Source organism: Salvelinus namaycush, chromosome 34, assembly GCF_016432855.1.
Source record: "Salvelinus namaycush isolate Seneca chromosome 34, SaNama_1.0, whole genome shotgun sequence".
Lineage (NCBI taxonomy): Eukaryota > Metazoa > Chordata > Actinopteri > Salmoniformes > Salmonidae > Salvelinus > Salvelinus namaycush.
Genome location: NC_052340.1, coordinates 26,133,923 through 26,148,333, shown reverse-complemented (window position 1 = coordinate 26,148,333; position 14,411 = coordinate 26,133,923). Strand labels below are relative to the sequence as shown.

General features: G+C 41.1%; 1 pseudogene; it reads right to left on the bottom strand.

The window, feature by feature from the left end:
• Nucleotides 1-1,369: 1,369 nt before the first annotated feature.
• LOC120028462 lies at nucleotides 1,370-13,610 on the bottom strand (annotated as a pseudogene).
• Nucleotides 13,611-14,411: the final 801 nt, after the last annotated feature.

Sequence of the window (14,411 nt, the reverse complement as noted above, 5' to 3'; positions counted from 1 at the left end):
ACCAAAAGCATTCTCACAAAGACAACATTTCAGGTCAGAGAGAATTCCCTTCTTGCAACTTCAGTGACTGATTGTTATGTCCGTTCATTTGTTTATGGCACATGAATACCTCTACTATTTGCTATGCATCACCATTGGACCAATGGTACAGTTTCATGCTAACCCTCAAGCAATGTTCCATTTCGAATAATAAAGACAATTAGATAGATTTTCCATCAAATTGACAAAAAGTAGGATTCCAAAACTTCCATAAATTCTAGGAAATGTTTAGTGATTATCATGACAAAAATTGTATCCTATTTTTGTCTTGCCAGTTACACTAATCATCAAGGTATTTTACACTCTAAAAATAGTCCTTACTTAGTCCTCATTCTGACCTCTGTGTAAATTTGAGATAAACACAATCTGGTATGGGCATAACTAAAAATAATGCTAATTCATATCCTGTCCAACAAACCATATTTATTTTACTCTCCTCTCCATTCCTCCTGCAATACTCTCGGATTTTTATCTCTTCTCTCCCTGTCAGAATATCTTTAGCTCTTCTCTTTGTCTGTAGCTTCCTTTGACTCCCGTCTCCTACCGAGTGTGTTCCATTTCACTAATGCAGAGGTGAAGCCAGCTCGACTAGAAGAACAGGATCTCTCCAAATACACAAGGGGCCACAGAAATAATCGAAACACTGCAGAACCAGATAGGAATACAAACTCCAGCTAAGAACAAAGGAAATGGAAATCAATCGTAAAATATGCAGATTTTTCTTCTTTTTTTGAAAGAGCAAGATGCAAATCCCCCTTTGGGACTTCACCCTGCAACGCTTTGCCAGGTTATAAAAATATAAAGGAAAATATGAAATGCAGCTTTTAAAATAAAGTGGCAAACCATTACACCTACTTAGTGTTGCATGTACGAAAATGTTTGGAAACAGTCAGTTGCTAACATACTGTAATGCACCAGGCACACACTCGGTGATTGGCTATGAAAAGCCAACTGCATTTACTCCTGAGTTGTTGCACCCTCTACAACCACTGTGATTATTATTATTTGACCCTGCTGGTCATCTATGAACTTTTGAACATCTTGGCCATGTTCTGTTATAATCTCCACCCGGCACAGCCAGAAGAGGACTGGCCACCCCTCAGAGCCTGGTTCCTCTCTAGGTTTCTTCCTAGGTTCCAGCCTTTCTAGGGAGTTTTTCCTAGCCACCGTGCTTCTAAATCTGCATTGCTTTCTGTTTGGGGTTTTAGGCTGTGTTTCTGTATAGCACTTTGTGACATCGGCTGATGTAAAAAGGGCTTTATAAATACATTTATTTGATGATGTTAGACACCCTAAGGCAGAGGTCATATCAGTCGACCTCGCTATGTGTTCAAGGCAAATGCGGGGGCACCAGAATCAGGGAGGAAAAATGTTTAATGCTAGCCTCATTGTGGGTGGGTAGTGTCTTGTTTAGTCCATATAATAGTAGGGGTTTGAATGGGGTGTAAATAGTTGTTCTCTCGTAAAGGAAACAGCTGTATTTGTCAGTCTGGTGACACTTGAGGAGCTTGAGGAAGGTCTCCATCTTGTGCGGGTCCTTCTTGAAGCAGCTGAGCAGAGTGTAGTCCCTCAGAACTGACTCCAGCACCTCAGGCTGCAGGTTGTATGGAGTCACGCCCTGCTCATAGTAGGAGGTGGTCAGCATGCCCTCGTCCAGCATCTATAGAACACAGGAAGGACAGGACAGAGTAGACAGAGGGATGGGGGATGGGGGAGGAGAGAGGGAGGGAGAGGGAGGGAGAGGGAGGGAGAGAGGTGAAGTCAAGGAAATGAGCCGTTGATAGAGGACTACGAGATGTGAGAAAATGAGTGCTAATGGATTTACATTATGTGAACATGCATTGGGCTTAAGAGGACAATGCGTAATGACACTGAAGTACCTTCCTGATGAGGACCACCACTCCTTTCTCCAAACGAAGGAGTTTTTCCGACACCCATTTGGTCTTGTTGAGTAGTGTCAGGAACGTCGCTGTAATTATCCAAGGTGGTTTGCAGGTACACCGAAGGCTCAGACCAGGACTGGACCAGCATTAGGACTGAGTGGAGGAGCCACTTGTCCTGCACAACACAGTTTAGGGAGCACAGTTTGAGTTTTGTGACTATTGTGTACTGAACAGTACTGTATATTAGAAATAATTGATTTGCATTTGTGCTATTGTGCAGTTTTAGTATAGTCATGTAACTGGATTCAGCTAAAGCAATTATATACTAACCTAAAAATAATTACTCGCAAATCACAGAGGCACAGAGGCAATACCTTCAACAGTAAAGTCATCAATATATCTGACAGAAACATTACAGTGCTAAAAGTACAAGGAAAGGGTTTTTCTGTACTCAATTAAACCTTTTGGCATTCAGTGTAGAATGCAAGGTCAGAAATTAGCCGAGGGGGATCTGGTCTTCAGCTAGCAGTTATAGGAGTGAACAATTATCGTCTCCCTGCTCCAAACTCACAGCGTTGCACTTGCCATTTGTACGATGTAGAGGATTAATTGATGACGGTTATAGAACTCCCCTTTGTGTTCTGTATCAAAACGTAGTTTGGGCCTCTATGTAAAGAGAGAGCAGCATTTTCTTGTGTTTATGTACAAAGCACTCATGCAGAAACATCCTATGTATCTGTCATCATTAAATCAATTTAGACTTACAAATGACCAAATCCGGTCTCAGGCTTGGATAACACTGGAGGCCCCTTCGGTCTCCACAGAGTTGGGTGAAGCTGATTTTTGTTTTTTTAGCCCTGTATGTGGAACAACATCCAGAGCTCTCTAAAATTAGATGTTCCGACCCCCCTTGGTCAGTTCAGAGTTGGACCTCTGTTGATAAATGTGTCTGTTTTTCTTAATATGTTTTGTGATTTTGTATATTGTATATTATATGTGTTTGAATTATTTAAGCAGAGCTCATCTGTAAAGAGACTCTAGTGTCATTATTTCTTCCCTGTCAAAATAAAGGTAGATAAAACACAAACAATTATAACAATGGTGGGAACAAGATACAAGAATAATTAGGCCCAACTAATATTCAATCGGTGAAAACAATCCACCACAGAAGATGGTACTACAGGGACAGAAGACTCACTCATACGTTAAGTGACCATAACTTCAAAGCTACGCGCTGTTTCTATGTCCCGCCAAGGCTGTTTTGTGCTTTGGGGCTACACACACAGGCACGTGTGTGTGTGTGTGTGTGTTTGTGCGCGTGGGTGTGTGTGTGGAGTCCCACAATCATACACACAATCATAGAAGGAAGACATCTCAATCACCAGAAATTAAGACAAAAGTCCAAACAAACACACACACACACAGAGAGAGAGAGAGAGACACACATCCCCAGATAGCCCTTCTGACAACCCCCATCCACTGAGGACACACAAAAGCCAGAAAGTGTGCTCCTCTTTGACTCAAATGGCAAATACATTCAAGAAAATAAACTTTTCCCAAACACAAAGTGGCTAAACACTGGTGCCCAAAAACTAGGCATTCCCTGGAGCTGTTGTCAGAGAAAAGACTAGGGTCCCCCCAGAAACATCATAATTCACACAGGCACAAATGACCTGAGGGGCTAGCTGGAAAGGGTGGCCACAGCACTCAAGGGAGTGATTGAAAAAGCTTCTTCCACTTTCCCCAACGCACAAATGGTTATCTCCACTCTGCTACCACCATACAGTGGGTGAATGCAAGCATTTCGCAAGACTGTGCCTCAGAACCTAATGTCTACTTGGCCCACCACTCCACCCAGGACTTGAACAGCATTTATGACCAGGTCCACCTCTACAAGGCAGCAATCCCAACTTTTGCCAGGACCCTGAAGGACGTCAACCTCAACCGTAGTCCCAGCACCAACACAGGAGCAACAGAGCAACGTTCACCCCAGCCAGACCAGCGAGACACCCTCCCAGACCTGCAAGACCCTCTCCCGAAGTACCTGCCCCGAGAGAACCCACGCCAAAAGGACCTACACCCAGACCACAGCATCACCAGCCACATCCCAACCAGCTAAGACCCCCCCAAGAAAACCCTGGCCACACCCAATATAGGCCCCCCCCATGTTAGACCTACGCCCCTTCTGCCCACCCCATGCCCCCCAGCAAGGACCTCGACATGACAGCAGGACAAATGCCCAGGTCGTTAGCAGAGCAACAGGCCCAACCCCCACTATTTCACCCGCACAAGCCCCATCCTGCGACACAAAACCACACAAAACACACAAAAACAACACTAGACACTATGGAACACAGAGCTTTTACTATCATCCTGGAATATACAAGGTCTGAGGTCATCTGTCTTTGGCCTAAAGAGCAGGAACCCAGACTTCATCAAATAAATTGGAAATACAGACATTGTCATCCTACAAGAAACATGGTATAAAGGAGACGGACCACTGGTTGCCCTCTAGGTTACAGAGATCTGGTAGTCAGCAACACAGGTAGCTTTCACATGGCTGTGAATGAGCTGAGAGACAAAGCAAGAAGAGCATTCTATGCCATTAAAAGGAACATCAAAATCGAAATTCCAATTAGAATCTGGCTCAAAATGTTTCAATCAGTTATAGAACCAATTGCTCTATATGGCAGTGAAGTATGGGGTCCACTCGCTAATAATGAATTTACTAAATGGGACAAACATCCAATTGAAATATTGCATGCAGAGTTTTGCAAGACCATATTGCAAGTACAAAGAAAAACTCCAAATAACGCATGTAGGGCAGAATTGGACCAATACCCCCTCCTCATTCGAATAGAATCAAATTTTACAACCATCTAAAAACAAGTGACCCCAAAACATTCCATCACAGAGCTCTACAATGTCAAGAGATGAAACCAGAGAAGAGTCCCCTCAGCCAGCTGGTTCTGAGGCTCAGTTCACCAACCCAAACCAACCCCATAGAGCCTCAGGACAGCCCTCAGAAAATCTGGCCCAACCAAATCATCACAAAACAAAAAGAAAAATATATCACCTATTGGAAAGACACCACAAAAAATCAAAGTAAACTTCAATGCTATTTGGCTCTAAACAGACAGTACATGGTGGCAGACTATCTGACCACTGTGACTGATAGAAAACTGAGGAAAACATTGACTAGGTACAGACTCAGTGAGCACAGTCTGGCTTTATAATCGACCTCAACCCAGAGTCTCTTAGAGCGTTCACAGTCAGCCCATTGACACCCCTATCAGATCACAGCAAAATCACAGTCTACTTAAACAGAGGCATCAAAGCCAAAGGAACTGAATAATATTACGAAATGCTATAGATGGATGGAAAGTAGAGTGGAAATCTACTAAAAAAACAATTAGGCAACAACAAATTGAATTCCTTCTGGAACATTTCCTGAACAAAATATTTCACTGTAATAGTGAAGGTGTAAACTTGGCAGTAGAAAACCTAAACAGAATATTTGACCTCTCAGCTTCCCTATCAAATATAAAATGTCAAGCGGACCACCTAAGAAAATTAACAACAATGACAGATGGTTTGATGATGAATGCAAAAACCTAAGAAAGAATTGAGAAACCTATCCAACCAAAAATAGAGAGACCCATAGAGACCCAGAAAACCTGAGCATACGCCTTCTCTATGGTGAATCACTAAAACAATACAGAAATACACTACGGAAAAATAAGGAACAGCACGTCAGAAATAAGCTCAATGTAATTGAAGAATCCATAGACTAAAGCCACTTCTGGGAAAATTGGAAAACACTAAACAAACAAATTAAGAATTATCTATCCAAAATGGAGATGTATAGGTAAACCACTTCTCCACTCTTTTTGGCCCTATAACAAAGCACAATCAGCTGAAACATATACATGATCAAATACAAATCTTAGAATCAACTATTGAAGACTACCAGAACACACAGGATTCTCCAATTACATTGAATGAAATACAGGACAAAATACAAACCCTTCAACCAAAAAAGGCCTGTGGTTTGATGGTATCCTAAATTAAATGATAAAATATACAGACCACAAATTCCAATTGACTATACTTAAACTCTTTAACATCATCCTCAGCTCTGGCCTCTTCCCCAATATTTGGAACCAAGGACTGATCACCCCAATCCACAAATGTGGAGACAAATTTGACCCCAATTACTACCGTGTAATACCTTGGGAAAATCCTTTATATTATCATTAACAGCAGACTCGTGCATTTCCTCAGTGAAAACGATGTACTGAGCAAATGTCAAATTGGCTTTCTAACAAACAAAGGCAGTCTTCTCATGCTTTGTTGGTTTCCAAAAAGCTTTTGACTCAATTTTGCATGAGGGTCTGCCATACAAATTGATGGAAAGTGGTGTTGGGGAAAAAACATACGACAATTGGCAAAAAACACACATTTCTTTCCACAGGGCCGAGGGGTGAGACAGGGATGCAGCTTAAGCCCCACGCTCTTCAACATATATACCAACAAATTGGCAAGGGCACTAGGACAGTCTGCAGCACCCGGCCTCACCCTACTAGAGTCTGAAGTCAAATGTCTACTGTTTGCTGATGATCTGGTGCTTCTGTCACCAACCAAGGAGGGCCTACAGCATCACCTATATCTTCTGTACAGATTCTGTCAGACTGTGGCCCTGACAGTACATCTCAGTAAGACAAAGATAATGGTGTTAAAAAAAATGTCCAGTTGCCAGGACCACAAATACAAATTCCATCTAGACACCATTGCCCTAGAGCACACAAAAACTTTACATACTTTGGCCTGAACATCAGCGGCACAGGTAACATCCACAAAACTGTTGTCACGACTTCCGCCGAAGTCGGTCCCTCTCCTTGTTCGGGCAGCGTTCGGCGGTCAACGTCACCCGTCTTCTAGCCATCGCCGATCCACCTTTCATTTTCCATTTGTTTGTCTTGTCTTCCCACACACCTGGTTTCAATTCCATCATTACATGCTGTGTATTTAACCCTCTGTTCCCCCCATGCCCCCCATGGTTGTGAGGTCTGGGGTCCGCTCACCAACCAACCAAGCGTTCACAAAATGGGACAAACACCAAATTAAGACTGCATGCAGAATTCTGCAAAAATATCCTCCATGTACAACGTAAAACACAAAATAATGCATGCAGAACAGAATTAGGCTGATACCCACTAATTATCCAAATCCAGAAAAGAGCCGTTAAATTCTACAACCACCTAAAAGGAAGCGATTCCAAACCTTCCATTACAAAGCCATCACCTACAGAGAGATGAACCTGGAGAAGAGCCCCTTAAGCAAGCTGATGCTGGGGCTCTGTCACATACACAAACAGACCCCAGGACAGCAACACAATTAGACCCAACCAAATCATGAGAAAATAAAAAGATAATTACATGACACATTGGAAATAGTACAAAAAATCAGAGGCAACTACAATGCTATTTGGCCCTAAGCAGAGAGTACATAGTGGCAGAATACTTGACCACTGTGACTGACCCACAATTAATGAAATATTTGACTATGTACAGACTCAGTGATCATAGCCTTGCTATTGAGAAAGGCCGCCGAAGGCAGACCTCGCTCTCAAAAGAAGACAGGCTCTGCGCACACTGCCTACAAAATTATGTGGAAACTGAACTGCACTTCCTAACCTCCTGCCAAATGTATGACCATATTAGAGACACATATTTCCCTCAGATTATACAGACCCACAAAGAATTTGAAAACAAATCCAGTTTTGATAAACTCCCATATCTACTGGGTGAAATACCACAGTGTGCCATCACAGCAGCAAGATTTGTGACCTGTTGCCACAAAAATAGAGCAACCAGTGAAGAACAAACACCATTGTTAATACAACCTATATTTATGTTTATTTATTTCCCTTTTGTATTTGCACATCATTACAACACTGTATATAGTGTCACGGCCCCTCCTCTGCATTGCAGGGGCGATTCCTCCTGCAGGCAGAGGAGGGTCGTTAGTGATTGGAGCCACCTGGGCTCAGGGTATTTAAGCTGCTTCACTAACCACTTTTGTCTCTCTCTCTCTGCTCCTCCAGGTATGATCCTGTTTTGTTTGTTCCTTTGTAGTTTTACGTAGTTTTCACTCAGTCATATTCACACACACAGATTCACGCATCCCTGCACTTGACATACACCCTACATTATGATACTTTCACACCTCATTCCTTTTTCTTTGTTTGAAGTTAATAGTTTTTGGTTTATAATAAAGAACCTTTTTGATTGGCCTATACCTGTTGTTCGTGTCCCCTCATTTTTGCCACAGGCTATGAGCCGGCCTGTGACAAGTGGGGGCTCATCCGTAAGTTAAAGTTAATTGTACTTTAGTCTTACTTTAGTATTTTAGTTTATTTTAACATTTTGTCATAGTTGGTTAAGGTTTTGTCTAGATTGTCTTTGTCTTATTATTGATATGTTTGTTTATTTGTAATTTGGCTTATTGTTTTGTAGTTAACTTGGGTTAGTTTAGTTCAGATTGCCCCCAAAAAATTGTTTGAGGGGATGTTTTGGTTGGGCCAATATTGTTGAAGAGAGCGTTGAGAGCCATGTGTTCTTTTGGTTCAGTTAGCTTGGTAGCTAAATTTGGTTAGCAATTCACTCTGGGTTTTTCTGGGTTTTGTTCAGGTGGGAGTCCTCTCCTGTTCAGGCTTATCAGCGAGTGTCAATAGGAGGCTCGTGGTATTTTTGTTTTAGGTGGCAGTGAACGTGGGTAGAGCATCCCTTTCCCTTTTCCCCTGCATCGGCTCGGGAGCACCTCCGTGGTTATGGGGGGGCCGCCAGTTTCTGGTTGTCTTTTCCACTCCACTGGTTTTGTGTGCATAAAACCCCACCACGTGACTGCACGAAGACCAGGGCCAGTTAGTTAGTTGTTTTTGGAGGATAGTGGGGTGTGGCTCCTGTCCTTGAACCCAGACTGACAGCAGGTGAGTTGTGTGTTTTTTGAAGCATTTGTAATAGTTGTATTGGTTGAGTTAAATGTCTTCCATTCTGAGTAGTTTTGTTCAAGCTCCTTCAGAGGTAGTCTTAGAGTTGTGTACTAAGGAGCAGTTAATTGAAATTGCTGAACATTATCAGATTGAGATTGTTGATAAAAAAAATAAAAGTGTTAAAATTAGATTAAAGCAGGGTCTTAGGGAAATGGGTGTTTTTTGGGGTCAGTCTGCTAGTAGTGAGGGTGCAAGTTTTCAGTCTAGCCCTTCAACTTTTGAGCAGCAGAGGGAGCTGTTGCAAATGCAGTTAGAGATAATGCGATTGAGATATGCTAATAGACCAGAAGGACTACCACAGTTTGATGTTTCACAGAATCTTTTTTTGTTGCCTAAATTTGATGAGTCAGATCCAGACACATAATTTGCTTTATTTGAGCGTATTGCGGAAGCTAGAGCTTGGTCAGATTTGGACATGACTATGTTGTTACAATGTGTACTTACAGGTAAAGCACGTGAGGCTTTTGGAGCACTGAGTGTAGCTGACAGTAAAGTTTTTGCTAAAGTTAAATCAGCAGTTCTGAAGGTCTACGAGCTTGTGCCAGAGGCATATTGTCAACGTTTTTGTTACAGGAAAAAGTTAGATTCACAAACCTATTCTGAGTTTGTTCGTGATTTGACTTCTGCATTTAATCGTTGGTGTACAGCTTCTGAAGTTTGTAGTTTTGAGGGTCTGTCTAATTTGATTGTGTTAGAACAGTTCAAAAATTCTGTGTCTGACCAGGTTGCTACATACATGAATGAACGTAAAGTTAACTTCTCTGCGCTACGGATCCCTTTAGCGGGATCATTTTCCTAAACAACCGCTGAATTGCAGGGCGCAAAATATTACTACAAATATTTATAATCATGCAATCACAAGTGAAATATACCAAAACACAGCTTAGCTTGTTGTTAATCCACCTATCATGTCAGATTTTGAAAATATGCTTTGCAGCGAAAGCAATCCAAGCTTTTGTGAGTGTATCAATCAATGCTAGAACAGCTAGCCCCAAATTAGCATGGTCACGAAAGTCAGAAAAGCTATAAATTGAATCGCTTACCTTTGATAATCTTCAGATGTTTGCACTCACGAGACTCCCAGTTACACAATAAATGTTATTTTTGTTCGATGAATATTACTTTTATAACAACGCGCAACCCAAATGGCGTTTATGTTCAGAAAACCAAAGCCTCGTTTCGTTCGACGAAAATTCCAAAAAGTATCCGTAATGTTCGTAGAAACATGTCAAATGTTTTTTATAATCAATCCTCAGGTTGTTTTTAACAAACATAATCGATAATATTTCAACCGGACCGTAACCTATTCAATAAAAGAGAGAAAGAAAATGGAGAGCTACCCCTCCCGCGCGCAGGAACTAATCAAAGGACACCTGACTACTTTTGAAAAATCTCGCTAATCTTTCAAAAATAAAAGCCTGAAACTATGTCTAAAGCCTGGTCACAGCCCGAGGAAGCCATTTGAAAAGGAATCTGGTTGATACCCCTTTAAATGGAAGAAAGACGGGCAAGGAAACACAGATAAAACATTTAAAAAAATCACTTCCGGGTTAGATTTCCTCAGGTTTTCGCCTGCAGAATCAGTTTTGTTATACTCACAGACAATATTTTGAGTGTTTTCTATCCTAATCTGTAAATTATATGCATATTCTACGATCTAGACCTGAGAAATAGTCAGTTTACCTTGGGAACGTTATTTAAATTAAAAAAAGAGTACAGGCTAACACATAAAAGCCATTTTGATTCAAACAGTGACATGTACCATAAAAATAACTTTACTCCTAGGAATAGTAGGTCACCTTTTTTTGGAGCTTCTTTCCAAAGGCCTCAGCAGAAGTTTGGGTCTGGAGGACTTAAAGCACCGGTTAATGCTAATACCTGTCGCTAATACCTGTCGCTACTGTTTAGTTGAAGGACATTGGAAGTCAGGTCAGGTCAAGTTAAACCTGCTGTGATGGCAAGTCCTGTTACAGCCTCTGACCACCAGGGTGAGCTTTTTCAGCCACTAGTTGAGTTTGATTCTGTCTTCCCACTGTGATTTTTCAGCCTTTATTTCAGATGGTGTAGTGTCCCTGGTAGATGGCAACCAAAATGTTTCAATCAAGATCCTAAGAGACACTGGAGCTTTAGATTCTTTTATTCTGGAATCTGTTTTGCCGTTCTCTAAAGAGTCTGATACTGGCAGTTGTGTAATGGTATGTGGTATGGGTTTAGTTCCATTCTCTTGTCCTTTACATGAAGTTACCCTAAAATGTGGTCTAGTAGAGGGTGATGTCGATGTTGGGGTTACACCCCAGTTGCCAGTAGAGGGAGGGAATCTCCGGATCAAAACTGTCTCTCCTGAGGTATTTCCAGTTTGTGCGGTTACCCGCGCGGCCTCTCGCAAGGAGATTGAGAGTAAGCCAGAAAGTCTTGAGTTGCCAGTCAAACTCCAGACAGAACAGTTGACTAGTTCTAGAGATTCATTGATGGCTGAGCAAAAGGCCGATACTACCTTGGCTGATCTGTTTGATAAAGTTGTTCCAGATTCAGTGGTGAGGGATAGTGCTCAGTGTTTTTTTCTTGATGGGCTGTTGGTCAGGAAAAGGGTTCCATACTATGATCAGGGTCTAGGAGAACTAGTCTTTCAAATAGTTGTACCTACTCCTTTGCGAAATAAAGTGTTGCAAACTTCACATGGTGATGTGGCAGGTCATATGGGTGTTCGTAAAACTTATGATTGCATACTCCATAATTTTTTTCTGGACACGTTTAAAGCGGGATGTAGCTCAGTTTATTTAAACTTGTCATACGTGTCAGCGCACAAGTAAGCCAAACCAGGTTGTAAAGCCAGCACCTTTGTATCCAATACCAGCCGTAGGGCAACCTTTTGAGCATCTTAGTATCGATTGTGTTGGGCCTTTACCAAGGTCCAAGTCAGGTCATAGCTACTTATTAACGGTTATGTGTCAAGCAACTAGATATCCAGCAGCTTTTTCCTTGCGTACCATAACTTCAAAATCAGTAGTTAAAGCGTTAACTTCTACTTGGTCACAATCCCGGATCCGGGAGCACCCTCATCAGTAAAAAAGCTGACTAGCATAGCCTAGCATAGCGCCACAAGTAAATACTAGCATCTAAATATCATTAAATCACAAGTCCAAGACACCAGATGAAAGATACACATCTTGTGAATACAGCCATCATTTCTGATTTTTAAAATGTTTTACAGGGAAGACACTATGTATTTCTATTAGCTAACCACGATAGCAAAAGACACAACTTTTTTTCCCCACCATTTTTTTCCTGCATAGGTAGCTATCACAATTTCGACCAAATAAAGATATAAATAGTCACTAACCAAGAAACAACTTCATCAGATGACAGTCTGATAACATATTTATGGTATAGCATATGTTTTGTTCGAAAAATGTGCATATTTCAGGTATAAATCATAGTTTTACATTGCAGCCACCATCACAACTCTCACCAAAGCAAGTAGAATAACTACAGAGACCAACGTGAATTACCTAAATACTCATCATAAAACATTTCTGAAAAATACACAGCGTACAGCAAATGAAAGACAAAGATCTTGTGAATCCAGCCAATATTTCAGATTTTTTAAGTGTTTTACAGCGAAAACACAATATAGCATTATATTAGCTTACTACAATAGCCAACCACACAACAGCATTGATTCAAGCCAACAATAGCGATAACGAATAAACCAGCAAAAGATATTAATTTTTTCACTAACCTTCTCAAACTTCTTCAGATGACAGTCCTATAACATCATATTACACAATACATATAGAGTTTGTTCGAAAATGTGCATATTTAGCGGCACAAATCGTGGTTATACAATGAGAATAGTAGCCAAGCTGCCAACAAAATGTCGGGAGAAATCTTGGGAGAGGCACCTAATCTAATCAGTAACTAATCATAAACTTGACTAAAAAATACAGGTTGGACAGCAAATGAAATATACATTAGTTCTTAATGCAACCGCTGTGTTAGATTTTTAAAATTAACGTTACTACGACATACAGCGTGCGTTAAAGCGAGACCACACCGAAATTAATGGCGGAATAGTAGTTTGACATTTTTCAACAGAACAACGAATTAACATCATAAATACTTCTTACTTTTTGATGAGCTTCCATCAGAATCTTGGGCAAGTTGTCCTTTGTCCAGAAGAATCGTTGCTCGGTTGTAGATTGTCGCCTTCAACTTTGGAATTAGCAGTAAACATTAGCCATGTGGCGAAGACGTGCCCAACTCACTATAACGCAGCACAAAGAAATATCTGAAAATCGCAATATACTGATATAAACTGATATAACTCGGTTTAAAATAACTACATTATGATGTCTTTAACACCTATATCGAATAAAATCAGAGCCGGATATATCGAAGACCTATAACGAGAGCTTTCCAGAACGCCATCCTGAGGTCTGTCTTGCGTCATGGCGAATGTTGAAAAGAGTGTACCCCACGTACCCAGACCCTTTATATGGCCTCAGATCTGCCTAGCAACTCCATTCCAATTCTCACTACTTGCTGACATCTAGGGGAAGGCCTATGCAGTGCATGTCGACCAATAGAAGACATGCAAATTAATAAACTGACCCTAGAACAGACTGCCTGATTTCAGATTTCTCACTTCCTGACAGGAAGTTTGCTCCAACTTGAATTCTGTTTTACTCACAGATATAATTCAAACGGTTTTAGAAACTAGAGAGTGGTTTCTATCCAATAGTAATAATAATATGCATATTGTACGAGCAAGAATTGAGTACGAGGCAGTTTAATTTGGGAACGAAATTGGGAACAGCACCCCCTATTGAGAAAAGGTTAACCTCTTTGGGCTGCAGGGGCAGTATTGAGTAGCCTGGATAAAAGGTGCCCATTTCAAACGGCCTCGTACTCAATTCTTGCTCGTACAATATGCATATTATTATTACTATTGGATAGAAAACACTCTCTAGTTTCTAAAACCGTTTGAATTATATCTGTGAGTAAAACAGAACTCATTTTGCAGCAAACTTCCTGACAGGAAGTGGAAAATCTGAAATCGATGCTCTGTTCTAGGGCCTGCCTATAAATGTCCTTCATATTTATTAGAATACATGCACTTCATACGTCTTCCACTAGATGTCGACAGGCAGTGAGAGAAGAAATGGAGTGTATAACTTGATCTGGGGTCGAATAAAAGCTCTCGGCATGACGTGTCACCAGTTTCCTGTTTTCTGGAGAGCGCGTGAAGGGACCTGGTTTTGCCTTCTGATAAGCTGTCGTTATAGACGACTAATATCTCCGGCTTTGATTTTATTTGATACATGTGACAATATCATCGTAAAGTATGTTTTTTCAATATAGTTTTATTAGATTATTGAATTTTTTTCGGGACGTTAGGCGTGTTGCGTTGTGTGCCTTTGTTCAGGAAGGAGAGC